Genomic DNA, 14,201 nt, shown 5'->3' with positions numbered 1-14,201 from the left:
AGAAGGGTGAGGTGAGATGCAAGCACCTTTAGGGCAAGGCTTTCCACAAGCACAGCCATCCAACCAGTTGTCGTTGGTACTTGTGCTCAGGCTTTAAAAATGGCTCGGCATCACCTGGGCTGAGCTGTCTGGAAATCTGGCAACTTCTTTTGGTGCCTCACCAGGAGCAGAGTTCTCTTTGAAAGTGCACCTCTGAGCTCCTGCAGAAAGCCGGCCCTACTGACTTGCCCAAAATGTGTCACTCTCAGAACTGAACCCTCATCTTCAGAGTTGAGGCCAACACCTTAACCACCAGATTCTCCTTCCTCTCTTCAGCGTACAGATTGTTGCCATGCCCTTTATGTTGTTGGGGGTTAGTCTTGCATCACTTCATTGTCCTCCATCAGAATAACCAGGTGACATCAGATGTCCCCACATGCAGATGTAAAATGTGTCTTTCTGGTGCATTTACACTTATTTTGGGACAGGGTTTTAAAAAAACCCTCCTTTACCCAAGCTGTATAGGATTTTCCCTTAAAGATGTGGAATGTTTATTGCATACCACAGGCAAGAGATTATGCAGACATGGGTCTTAGACACCTACCATTTCTAAACCACATATGGTATATATGGATTTCCTTGTACTGACTTCACATGTGACATTGTGTTGCTTTTCTAGGAAATATCTGAGCACAGTCTTGCAAAATAATACTTCCTACTGTTACATCTGCTGCATGAGGGGGAGGGTGCTGCCTTCATGTCCCAGGCTGCTGGAACTGCATGCCAAAGCTCATGAGTCACTCACCCCGAGTGTCATGCTTTCCAGGAAGGCAAAGCCCAATTTTAGAAAATATCAGACTGAAGAGTGCTGTAGAGACATAATCAAGAAAAGGTCACCAGATGGTATCAACTACCCTGAGAACTGGAGGTTTTTGAATGGGGACAGTGCCAGGAAATGCAGGATTGGGAATGAGAGAACCTGTTATAACAAGGCAGCTGGAATAATGCCAGCCAAGAGCTGATGTATGCTCTAAGTAAGGGGGAAATGAGCTGGTAACACATAAGGGAAGGAAATGGGGTGTGTGGGGGAGATCTAAGTAATAGCTAGCATTTAGCAGCACACATTCAAACAGCACACATTCAAAGCACTGTACAAATATTAGCAGGTGATTAATCATTGTATCCCTGTGATGTAGTAGCACTCCTGTTTTCACTAGAGCCAGGTAAATGGCATATCCCACAGAGCACTTTGAGCTGCAGCCATATTGCCTTGGGCTGGAATCTCTCAAGCTAAGTGGTGCTGGCCAGGGCAGTCCTTAGGTTGGAGGTGTTCAAGGAAAACTCAGGTGCTGCAGGAGTTGATGTTAGGGAGCTCTTACCTCCTAGTGGGTGCTGAATCAGTGCCTTGCCATGGTGCTAGGAGGCCCTGTTCTTCTGAAGAGCAGCCCTGCAAGATAAAGTATCTGAAATCCTGCCTGCTTATGGTCCTAAGGCTGAGATTCTCAAAGGAGTCTAGGAGTCAGGCACCCAATGGAAGCCTAAATTCTGCCTAAAATTTCCATTGCATTAATAGCAAGAACAAGGGTGCTTAAGAGTGTCCCATCCAAATTCTGACATAAGTAATTCCATTCTGCCTGCATCAACTCTTCCTTTTACAGTTTAATTGAATATTATTATTCCTACCCATTTTGGAAATAGTGTCTGGCTATTCTACACAATAGCAATAGTTGGATGTATGCCACTCCAGACATGGCTGTATTTCACTAAATACAGAGTAATACATATCCATCCATATCCTTGGTCTACTTAGTTTGAAAAGCTGACCGTCCTAGATGGTCATGCAGGCTGTACAGCGTGCGTGTACACTGCAAAGAAAAACCTGTGGTGGCAAGTCTTGAGTCAACTGACTGGGGCCTGGGCTGTAGGATTAAAAATAGCAGTGTAGACAGTCCCACTTGGGCTGGAGCCTGAGCTCTGAGACCCTCCCTGCTTGTTGGAATCCAGAGCCAGGTTTTTCTTTGCAGTGTAAATGTATCCAAAGTTACACAGAGCTACTGTACCTGTGACTAGACTTGGATGGCAATTTTTGACTGACAGGTGGGGTTTATCACACTCTTTTATGTGGGAGGAAGAGGGGCTTTTGAGGGCATTTTTTTGTTTTGGGTGGAAAAACTAAAATCTTGGTTTCTTATAACAAGTTTGGGGGGGGAGGTTGGTCATTGTGGGGTTAAAAATAGCAGTGTAGCCATCCTGCTTTAGGCTCTGAAACTCTGGGGCGGGGGGGAAGGGGTATGAGACCTGTGGGACCCCCCCCTCCCCTTCTGTCCCTTGTACTGCAAGGCTGTGGTAAGATTTCCTAACTGTGACACTGTTTGTGTAAGCAGTTGGTCAATGGCCAATTGGTCAATATGTCTGAAGCTCTAAGATGGAGGAGTGCACTCCTCTAAAGTTCTTGTACAATTGGTGTCTGGAGGGATTATATGTGAGCAACATGGACACAAATGCCTGCCTCACAGAACTGAGACCAGTAGTGCCAGAGTATGGCTGGTCGCTAGCTAATAACAATCAGTGGATAGTCTCACTCCTGTGTATCCAGAATGAATTGTGGATATAAGAGTTGGACACCATTAACAGTTCTGCTAGTTTTCCAAGGTGGAAATCACAAAGCTACCTGTGTTCCTCAGTTGGCCTATAGCTAAAAAATTGCAGCTAAAAGTTGCTGTGTGGATGGGGACCTTAGAGTATTAACCATAGAGAGTGGGGAAAATGTCCAGTGAGAATGACAACCCTGACTACTGTGGCTGCTTACAGCAACCTATGAGCCTTCTGGCCATGACTGAATGCCCCTGGAAGTCAATAGGCTCCTATTGACTTCATTGGAATTGGATTGGGCCCTAAATTGTAATAGTTTGTCCCTTTAAAGCCACCATACACTTGTAATCAAACCATCATTCCCAGTGCTTCTGGAGGATAGACTTGCAAGAATCTGGGAGGAAGGAGAAGACTGCTAGTAAAAACAGTATTCAACCTGACCCTGTGCATGCTTCTGAAGCTATTTTACCACAGCAGTGCATAAATGAACATTCAGGCAATAATACTGAGCCTGTTCAATGTGTTCCACGCTAGAAATGAAATATCATGAAGTTCTCTCAGTATTGCACCTTTGTCTATTTCTGCTGCTGCTGCTGAATGTATCTTATTGAACTCCTGAGACTTTAGTGCATGCAGCATCAGGGCTGGATATAAAGCAGCAGTGTCCTCTTGGCACGTGTCGATCAGCCACACAGGAAGTATTTTAGGGGGTGGAGGGAAAGTCTGACAGTTGGCTGAGTTTCATAAACTGCTGCTAATCCTACGGTTTCACTGACTTTAATCCTGCAGTAGCACTGGGGCAACCTCAAAAGGCTTGGGCGTTCTGTCTGTTTCAGATATGTATCCAAAGTTAGTGGTTCCAGGAAGCTCAATATCAGAATATTCATTTTTGCTGCTCTTCTGTGATCAGAGATGGAGGGACTGACTGAGGAGAGATTAAAAGAAGTAAATATTCATAATGTGGCTAAATGATGAAACTTGTTTTGTTCAAGTATTCAAAGGGGCTAAACACTTGGGAGGAAGAGGGAATTCTGCTAGCAGGACCCAGAATGGGAAGAATTAGATGACCTTAGGAAAAGGAAAACATAAATGGAGGGTGAAATTCTCGACTGGTGTAAATCGTTGCAGTTCTATTGAAGTCAATGGATCTGTGCCAATTTATACCAGATGAGGACTGGATCCTGCATATGAATTGGATAGGGTAACGATCTCCCAATGAAAGCTTCATTGTTGGGGGCCATCAAAAGCAACCAGCTCAAAACCCTCCCCAATATACTACAGAGAGTAATCCTGAAACTAAGTGTTTTGGAAGGAATATAAACCCTCATGTTTGGGACATCACCAACTCCTAACTAATGGGAAGTTAGGAAGAAACTTCTATGGGCGTTTTATCAACTTTCAAAAAAAAAAAAAAAAAGGAAGGAAAAAAGCTTTCAAAGGATTGAGGTTTTATTTCCCTCCTGAAAGTGGCTGGCACCCACCTTCTCCCAATGAAACTGAGAGCTTTTTGGCTGCTGTGCTCTCTTCAAAATCCAGCCTTTGAAGACTTTTTTTTTTTCCCCTCTTCCTTTTTATTACCTGATTTCCTGGCTTCTGCCCCCATGACTCCAGCTAGCATTTGTCATTCTGCGCTTTTTTTTTTTAAAATGACAATTCAAGGAGCATAAGAATAAGAAATGGGGGTGGGGGGGGAGAGGGAAGGGTGCTCTTGCAGAGCTTGGAACCATTTGAGTTTGCTGTGCTTTGCCAACCTGACCTATATCCATGATGCTTGGACTGAAAAGAAAGATATATGAACATATAAACCCAAGCACTGCTCACTTGGTTAATGAGGAAAATGATCTATTATGAGTACAATAGCCATCCAGAGTGGAACACTATTAACTGCTTCCCACTTTGCTGAGAGCATACACAGAAGAACCATTCAGACCGAAGAAGTTGCATAATCACTTTCCACCTACTTCTAACACAGTGATCAGACACAGTGGCCGTACACACAGAAGCACTGGACATACACTCCATACTTGCTTCCCTAATGAAGGGACATTGTGTAATATCCAAATATAAATGTCTTCTAAAAGCAAAACAGGACAGCCACACCCCTGGGAGGTGAGTAGATTCTAACATGAACTCCCAGTGCAATGCTGTGCCTAAAGAAGTTAATGCTAGTTGGGAATGTATAAATAGGAATATCAGGCAGGGAAGCTGGGGCTGCTCTGTAATATGTACTGTCTGTTAACCTGGTTATTGAGAAGTTTACTGTATGACTATATCTGTGTAGCTTAATAGCACTTTGTAAGGAAAAGCAAGTAGGAAGGACACACTGGCTTCAAATAAGACACCCCTCGGCAAATATCTGAGGACAATGAGAGAGCCATGGATTGTGAACGTCTAGCTCAGCTCTGCATGGGGCTTAGTGAAACTTTTTTTGACCAGGACAAACCCCAGGAACTGAGAAGACAAAGGAATTTGGATTGGCTAGAAAGTGACTTTTTCCTTCTCCAAGGCAGTTGGGGAGCAGTTTTGGCCGACACCCAGATGTGGAGTTGGGAAGGAATTTTCCCCCAGGTCAGATTGGTAGTGACCTTGAGGGAAGGGGGTTCCCCTTCCTCTGCAGCATGGAGAACAGGGCACTTGCCAACATTATCTAGCTAATCTCACTTAATTCCCTGCTACTGCAGAGATCTTGGGCACTGGTCCCTCCTATTCTGTCCTTGTGGCATGAATTTAGTTCTCCTGTGGACAATAATAATTTGGTCTAACTTTGCTTGTTGAGTTTAGTGTGCTGGTGGCCTGAGACACAATAGGTCAGAGTAGATGATCTGATGGTCGCTTCTGGCCTTAAACTTAATGGGTATGTTTACACTGATCTGTAAACCCAGGGTTAGTTATCAAGTTAGCAGCCCCTGGGTTTGTTAACATAGGGTTTGAGCATCTACATTCATTTGTAATCCCAAGTTAGGAATTTCTACTGCATTATGTGTCCCTGAGTCCAATCACCCATATCCCAGACTTTGTAGTGCCCTTCCAAACTGTGGCAACTCTCTTACCCCTTTGTTCATGGTGCAGTCTGGGAAAACTTGACTGCTTAGAATACGTGGCCATGCACAGGACCAGGTACTGTCACCCTAGCCTGGTCACAGTGGGACAACTGCAGAATTCCATCATAGTTGGGAGAGGCACAAGGGTTACACTTGGAGCGGGGGCAGGGGGAGGGATGCAGCTAGCCCTGCAACCATGACAGGAGATTATATTACCTCTGTATTTCAGTGGTGGTGGCAGCAGTGCCAAATACTGTGTCCAGTTCTGCTGTCGTTCAAGAAGGATGTTGGTAACTTGGAGAGGGTTCAGAGAAGAGCCACAAGAATGATTAAAAGAATTAGAAAACCTGCCTTATAGTGATCGTCTCAAGGAGCTCAATCTATTTAATTATCAAAGACGGTTAAGGATTGACCTGCTCAGTTATGGGGCTGTCCATAAATTACATGATGCCTTTTTTGGGGGGGTCATTTTTACCCACCCTTAACAATGAAACACAATTAAGGACCCCAACCCCTGAGAGTACCTGGGGAATAGATAGTTGACAAGGGCTCGTTAATCTAGCAGACAAAGGAATAACAAGATCCAATGGCTGGAAACTAATGCTAGGCAAATTCAGACTAGAAATAAGGTTCAAATTTTCAAATACTCTGCACTTCTCCAGATTTGACCTTTTTAAATGAAAACAGAATTGGATCAGTCCTTGTCTGTCTGGCTCTGTAAAATTGTTAACACATAATCATTGGTCTTATTTTTAGTAGGTCATGGTAAACTACTGCATAAATGGCGGCTGTTTTTTAATCCTATATAATAATGCACAGCTGTCTGTTACCAGCAGGTGCCTGTAAACAGCATGCTGCTACTTAGTCGGATCCAATCTGGAGAAGAGAAGCTTCATTCACACTATTTATCAGTAGGTTTGCTGCCATCAAAAACAGGATCAGGGATAATTTTTTTCTTTTTTTTTTGAGGGAGGATTTTCAGACATTCCCAGATCTGGCCTAACTCTGCTCCCATTTGAAGTCAACAAGGGATTTATCTTGTTGCATTAGGTCATTGCAAAATGCTTGTGAAAATACCACCTTTAAGGCCCATTAAGTAATCTGGGCCCAATCAAACATTCCTTGCACCACCGAAAGGTACAGTGACTTTGGGAAAGCAGAATAAAGGAAACAAAGGAGTGAGTTGGAGGAAGAGGACTGGGATGATGTCAGAGAATCTGCAAACCAGCCACATGCCCACCAGCAAACAAAACTGTCACAGGGCATCAGGGGAGGTGGCAAAAGGAGTATGAGACAGTGTGGAGACTACTGGACCCCATAGAAGTTAGTGGTTATTCTCTCATTGACTTCATTGGTATTCTGGTCCACAGTCAGAGTGGAGGAGGGGGTATGAAGAATGGGAAGGAAGAGAGTTTGAAAAACTGTTGGAAGAGTCACACAAACGATGACCATCTTGGGAGTGAATATCAGCTTGTTGCAGATCCAGCATTGTACTGCAAATGTGACATCCCTCCATCTCAGTTGTGAGTGGGAATTGCAGGGCTAAATGCACAAGCCTTTGCAGTTCAAGCTAAACCCTGTAGCCGGCAGCTGTTACAGACCTATATCTAATGTGAATTGGGTGCCAGAGGGCATAACACTCATTGAAGAGCGGATTATGCTTGCATACACTCTTTGGTGCTTTGATATACCTGTGAGATTAAATGGAACTATTTGTGCACAGGAAATGAAGTTAAATATAATCTTCAAATGCAGCATGAAATATGCAGTTTCAATAACGAAACTTACACTTGCATACTTAATAACAAAAATTATTACAATGAGCCCACGAGGACAAGATTTTTCATGTATGAAGCAGGAGATTTCACTTTAGCATTTTCATATCACATCTGAAATACACCCAAGCCTGAATTCCATATCTGGTTTGAAGTGGCTGGAGCTGTATCTCCATTGTTACATGCATTACTATTAGCATCTTGTGGCCCTAGCTGAGACTGGTGCCTGTCTGTCTGTACAGACACACCGTAAGCAACAGTCCTGCTCCAGAGAGCTCACACTCTAAGCAAATAAGACTAAGATGGGAGAAAGGAAAAGATCTCCATTTCCTTTTACAGATGGGAAATAGAGGCACAGAGATTAGGTGCCAGTACAGGAATGGCAGGAGTGGAGATTGAAACCAGATCTCTTAAGTACCAATCCAGCATCTTAACCACAAGACTTTCCCCATGATCTATAAAGCATCAGACCTCAGCATGCCCTCTACACCTGGACACCACATGAGGCTGAAGTCCCTGCCCCTGGGACTACAGACCCCATAGCTGGTGAAGGCAACATAGATTAGAAGCAGTGAGATGCCTGGCAGGCTACTCTTCCTGCCCCACCACCTCTAGCCAACATCTTCCACCAGAGATATTGTGTTTAACTTCTGTGTATGTGCCCATCCACATCAGCAATATGACTTACAGGTTTAAATAGCAGATTTCATACTATGTTTTAATCATACATGTCAATGGCAAAATGGCTCTTGCATTGGGGAACTGGAGAAATCAGTAATTATTCACTGCTGTGAATAATGCACAGGCTTGGCAGTTTTCCTTGGTTTCATATGCAAATTCTAGTCCCTAACAGAGCTGAGATGTTTCCTCTACTGCATTTTAGCTAAGCCTTGCAGTTCTTGAAAAAGGCTTTGGTTTTGGTTTGGGTTCTATTTCATCTGAACAAATTTGTCCAACCTTATTTATAGCCACTGAGTCAAGTTCTGCCCTCCATGAAAGCGGGGGAATAATCCCACTATTGTGGGGAACTTTCCTGGCTTCTGCACTACCCCGGTGAAGTGGGCTAGCAAAAGGATCTGAGTCCTCGCTCCCACTTCCTTTACCCAGTGGTCTCCCTGCCCTTGAGGCCTTCTTCTCAGACCCTGGCTGTGCTGCGGGGATGCTGTGGGTTGGACACTTGCTCTGGTGGTGGCCACAGGCTCTAGGTAGCAGGGCCCTTCTTCCCAGTGTCGTGCCCGCCCTGTCGGGGTTACAATCCAAGCCTGGCCTGCAGAGCCTCTTGGCTGAGACATCTCCCTGTGCTGGGCCCGCTGCCCAGGGTCCCCCTCGTTCTCCCCAGCTGCTCACCACACCCAGCTCCAAACTGCTCCAGCCCCAGCTCCATCACTCCATCTCAGCACTGCTGCTGCTCTGCCTCCAGCTCCCTGGGCTGCTTTTTGGCCCCTTTGCCTCTGGTTGCTACAGCTTTGCTCCTAGCACTGACCTGCTTCGTGGGCTGTTTTTCTGGCCCCTCTGGCTCTGGTTGTTGCAGCTTTCTTCCCAAGGTAAGTCTGCTCTCTCTGGGCTTTGGCTTTGGGACTGCAGCTCTGCTCCCAGGACAGGGTCTCTCCAGATCTGGCACAGCTCTGCTCCCTAGCTCAGCTCGGGTCCCTGCTTTCTCCTTTGCTCAGCCCCACTCTCTAACCCAGGCAATTCCAGCTCACATGGAGGATGGGACCTCCCTGACTCCCTGATTAGCCTGCTCGCCCTGTCATTCAGGCTGACCTGGAGCATTGGCCTTTCTCCCCATTGTTTCTGGGGCCTGTCAGTCTCAGGGTCCTGATTCCCCATTAACCCTTCCCCTTTTTAGTACTGGGAGCTAGCAACTAAAACACCCCCCACCACTAACCCCCACTGAATATAACAGTCCCCTTACATCAAGTCACCCCACTGCCACCCATCCTGCAATAGAACCTGTGAAGTGTGACCCTTGCACCTGGGCAAATCTGATTGAAAGCTCTGGACACCTTAGTCACAGCAGTTGCATGGGTGGAAGCAAAGGAAGAATTCATGCCACTTGCTATATTTTCTCCTTTAAAGAATTTTTGGCCCAGATTCTCAGCTGGTGTGAATTGCTGTGGCTCCACAGATGCCAACAGAGCTAGGCTGCTCTACACTAAATGAGTATTGTCCCTTTTTGTTTCTGAAAGCTTATTGGTTTTCTTACTGTGAAGCTAATTCTTTCTTTCCTTGCATGACACATCCATCAATGTTTTATTCCTGTCCTAAGCATACGCTACTAGCCTAGATATCTTGAACTATAGGACAAAGTACTGTTGTGAGCTACTGCAATACAAAGTCTCCTACCTCCCTGAAACTTACAAAAATCACTTTCCCAGCGTGGGGGAAGTGGGTGAATGTCCATGGGGGTGAAGTGGGCCAGACCACAAACTGATGCCTTACATTTAGCCACAGAACAACTGGAGCACAGGCAGTGCAAGCTTCCCTACACTGCTAAAGCGCTTCAACCTGAGCAGGGTGGTGACAACTTCTAGGGGGAGAGAATAGGCATGATCCCCAACTACTTCTTTTCCATGGCCAAAGAGGGCAGCAGTTAGGGCCAACATATATGCTGGTCTCTTGTGATGGAGACATGTCTGCTAGAAACCAAGCTGAGATTCATCCGCTCATGTCACATCAGATCCCTTTGAGCAGTTACCTTTCCCGGGCTGCTCCAAAACAAAAGCCACACGCTGTGTAGCCGCATCCCTTCCTGGAGTTTTGCTTGATCAACAAGTAAATGAACAGTAACGAAGTTCAGCTGAAGCCTCCTCTGCAGGGTTAGCTGCTCCAAGGGTTCCTGCTTAGCTCACACTATAGGGTTTTTTGTTTTGGTTTTTAGATGAGGGCCACACCCATTTCCCCTTAAATCTGGAGGGCTAAGGTCCCAGGCACACTATCACATGGGGGCACATGGCTCCACCCCATGGCCCTGCACCCCACTTGCAGGGAAGCAGGAGCCATGACATGGGCCCCTGTCCTCACCATGCACCAACAGCAGCAAGGTTCCTTCTTCCTCCCCCTCCCCTAGTGGAGAGGCTGAGATGGCAATATGGGGGCCCTCTGGAACACAACCCAGCATCTAGGGTAGGTTTGGTTTGGTTTGATTTGATATGTGAGGTTTGAGGTGAGTAAGTTGGGCCCACTGCTTTCTTCTCTTGCCATTCATAGTCCTCCATTGAGGTGGTTTGGCAGAGCTTCTTAGAACAACAGGGCTTGGCGTTTACATGCTTATAAGTAGAATGGGCAGTTCTGGCTTCTCAGACCTATTGTTTCAGGTTGCCTGCAGACTCAGGCAGACATGCATGACTTTCTTGAACATCAATGGCTAGAAATGTACTTTCCATTTTCTCTTCTGCTGTAATCCAATCAGGTACTAAGGCAGTACACACAATCTTAGAGTGTTTAGGGCTTAATCTGGGCCTGAATGGGACAATGGCATCTGAGTCAGTGAATTTCACCCAAGGAGCATATCTGAAGGTGTCACTTTTGTACAGACACTTTCTGGACATAATTGCACTTCAAGCAAACAGTTGATGTGCTTTCTATTATCTCACATAGTCTCAGTAACTTTGTTTCTTTCTAGTGTCTGCAACTCTGTTAATGCTGTTATTCATGGCAATTTTCACATTGTTTTGGGTTGGTTTTCCCCCCTCCAGTGCAAAATATCCATACATTCAAGCCAGGCTTGGAATTTTAAACAAGGAGACACCAGATCACATTCAGTAGTGATGTATAAATTATTGGAAGTGACATTCCTTGTATTAAATATTTGGGTAACTGTGTGTGTGTGCATATTTTTCCATGAATGTATCTCTCTGCCTCTTGGTTAACTCTTGTCCCATATTAAAACTCCCCGGACTCAATAAGTCATTAATACTGAAAAACAGATGAGGATGCAGTGAGGAGAAAAAATATTTTCAACCATGATGTACAATGCCCCAAGAACCAAGTTGTCTTATTCTCCCCCCCACATCATCTAGACATCAAGACTGAGAATACTTCGTTAGTTGTGGGCTGTTATGCACTCTGATACAGACTGGTTTGTATGTATATGCTGGTGTAATGGGTAGGCATTGTGACAACACTGGTTCATTGGTAGCCATGTGACAGCTAAAGGAAAGAATGAAGGTCTTGCTCAATTATATCAGTTTGTCTGTAGGGCTGTATCCCAGGAAGAAAGCTTGTCTACACTTAATTTGCAACAGCTGCATGGGCAAATCTGTGCTCAAATGCATTGAAGGCTCTGAAGCTGCAGAATCCCAGAGCTTTGGATTAAGAGCTTTAGTAATGGACTTAGTTAGCCACTGCAAATAACAGGGAGGGCCTGACAGAGACCATAATACTAAGTCTGAGTCCACATGTCCATCCAATTTACTGATTCAGGATAATGTAGGCTCTGATAATGTAATGAGAACCACATGGGCATTCCCAGGCACTCCCACAGAGTCACATTGACTTCAGAGGGGTTCTTCTGAGGCTGGGAGGGTCCACCCACGTCATTAGTATTGTAGTATCTCAGCCTTTGTAAGGCTCAAAGAAAGAGTGGACAATCATGCCATGAAAGCGCTAGAACAGGCAGTCAATAGACTGACCGCAGGCCAAATCCAGATCGCTGGGAACTTTTCAATGGACCCCAAAATCTTGTTGCTTGGGGTGGTGTTGTTTTTTTTTTTTTTTTGCTCTGCAGTCTGGACCTTGACTATTCCTTGTCCAAGAAATTTGGACCTTGACAAAAAAAATCAACTCCCCCTGTCCTAGAATATTAGGGATTTTGTAAGATCAGACAACACAGCTTGCCTCCGCTTCCCCTCTGAGAGTCAGTTGTCGACTGTTCATCTGGATAGATGGAAATGTCAAAGGGATTTTCATGTCTTGATAGCACCCGTCTCTGGTAGCTGCCTCTCCTTGTTTGAAGCGCTACAAAGTTTGAGAATGAGGAGAGAAGCCCTGTGACAGAAAGGGTCTGCCCCAAGCACAGGAATCTAGCCACTGTTTCCTAATAGTAGGCCCAAGTAGGCCAGGTGTGTCCCATCAAAGCCCCTGGGAGTTGTGAAGTCAGTGTAATTCTCTGGAAACATAGCAGCCCTGAGGGCTGGATCTTCACCTGGTATAAATAGTGTGGCTCCACTGACTTTATTTTAGTATGACTGCACAATGTACATTCTGCAATGGCAAGTTATGCAGCTAAGGATCCAGCCCTTGGTGTTTTACTTGTTTGTTGCTATAAACTCTGGCTGTCCTGCCAATCCACTAAAATATCTGCAGGTCTCATGCGTACTTCAAATCATCAGATGATGGCAAGCTATTGCAGGGCAAGGAGAGGTCCCGCTAAGCACCATGTCCCAGAACTGCACCAAATACCCTGGGAGTACAGTATTCCATATAAATAGGATTACTACCCACAGAGTGTGTACATTGCCTAGCATAATGGGGTCCTAGTCTATGACTACAGCTCCTTGCTGCTATGGTAATACAAATAAGAGTGGAGATCTATTGTGTTGAGTGGTCCTAAACACAAAAGAAGGCTCTTTTTTTCTCTGCAGATGAATGGCACCTAGTGGATGATGATTCATACATTTTCCTATGTTTGCCCCCATAACTTTTCCCAAATAGTAAATCTTATTTTCACTTTGTTTTAAAAACACTAGTGTTGCCCATGAGTCACTTGGAAGACTCATCTATTTGTGAACAAAAGGCAGAGTCCAAGACACAGAGGAAAATCAATCATGCCCATTCCAGTGGAGCTTTAAAAATGTCCACACTTAATACTATCCAGAGAAGCACAAAAGGCACCTGCAGCCAAACAAACGAGTACTGCCTTTCCATGTGCCTCTTGTCCATATCCACATGAGCAGATATCTGCCCATGCTGAGGTGCCATCAGCAGTTTGAGATGGGTTACAATGTAAATTCTTCCAGGGGATTGCTTATCTCCAAACATTCTGATGAAGCCCTCAAATTTCAAAATAGCAGGGGCCAGATCTCCCTTTTTGCAGGTGCAGTTTGTGCCTGTGAAATGAATTGCCGATCCAAATCAGAATTCATGCACCTTCTGCCTGGTTTATGCTTGCAGCCAGGTAGCTAGAGATGCAGGGACTTGTGCCATTCAATTGCAGGTGCCAAAATACAAATGCACATTTTACAGACTCGGATTACATCTGCAGAACTGTGCCGACCCTTTGGAAAATTAAGCCAACTCCACGCCCTTTAAACTCAATGGCAACCCTCCCATTGACTTAAGTGAGGAAGGATCAGGACTTGTATAAGCAAATGGCTTTGGTGAATGAACCCAGGTATGACTGATTTATAACTGATACTCCAGGATCGGATTCTCCACTCCCTTTACAGCAGTGTTCCACTGGTATCAGAACAGTGGAATGAAGAGGAGAATCCAGGAACATAGCTCTGTGCTCTATAGATGACAGGCAAATACTTTCTGCAAATGACAATGAACTTCACCAATTCAGTTGCATTCCATATGTGAAACTAAGTTGTTGCTAGCCTGGCCACTTTCCCTGTCTGAGCTAAATGGCTTGACGGTAATTGTCTGTCTGATTTACTCAACAGGAATCATGGATGCTTCTAACCACATCAAGAATAGAAATGTATAGCTGCTTGCATCATTCTCTCCTTGGGATAAAATAGACTGCTGTGAACCCATTTCATTCTCAAGGTGAATGCAGACATTCAGCATATTGAGTTGTCTTTATTATTTATTATAATAAAGCAAATGTGGCTTTTCACTCTGCATTGAGGGACCTTGTGTGACATAT

The 14,201-nt window shown here is 44.9% G+C and overlaps 1 long non-coding RNA gene across 1 annotated transcript in view; it reads left to right on the top strand.

The window, feature by feature from the left end:
* LOC122461015 overlaps positions 1 to 14,201 on the top strand; it is a 27,557-nt gene extending 13,356 nt beyond the window's left edge. Inside the window, exon 4 of the long non-coding RNA XR_006282693.1 lies at positions 13,996 to 14,201. This is a non-coding gene — a long non-coding RNA (uncharacterized LOC122461015). The remainder of the gene's footprint in view (positions 1 to 13,995) is intronic.

This window comes from Dermochelys coriacea, chromosome 7, assembly GCF_009764565.3.
Source record: "Dermochelys coriacea isolate rDerCor1 chromosome 7, rDerCor1.pri.v4, whole genome shotgun sequence".
NCBI classification, from domain to species: domain Eukaryota; kingdom Metazoa; phylum Chordata; order Testudines; family Dermochelyidae; genus Dermochelys; species Dermochelys coriacea.
This window is presented reverse-complemented; position numbering and strand designations above follow the sequence as displayed.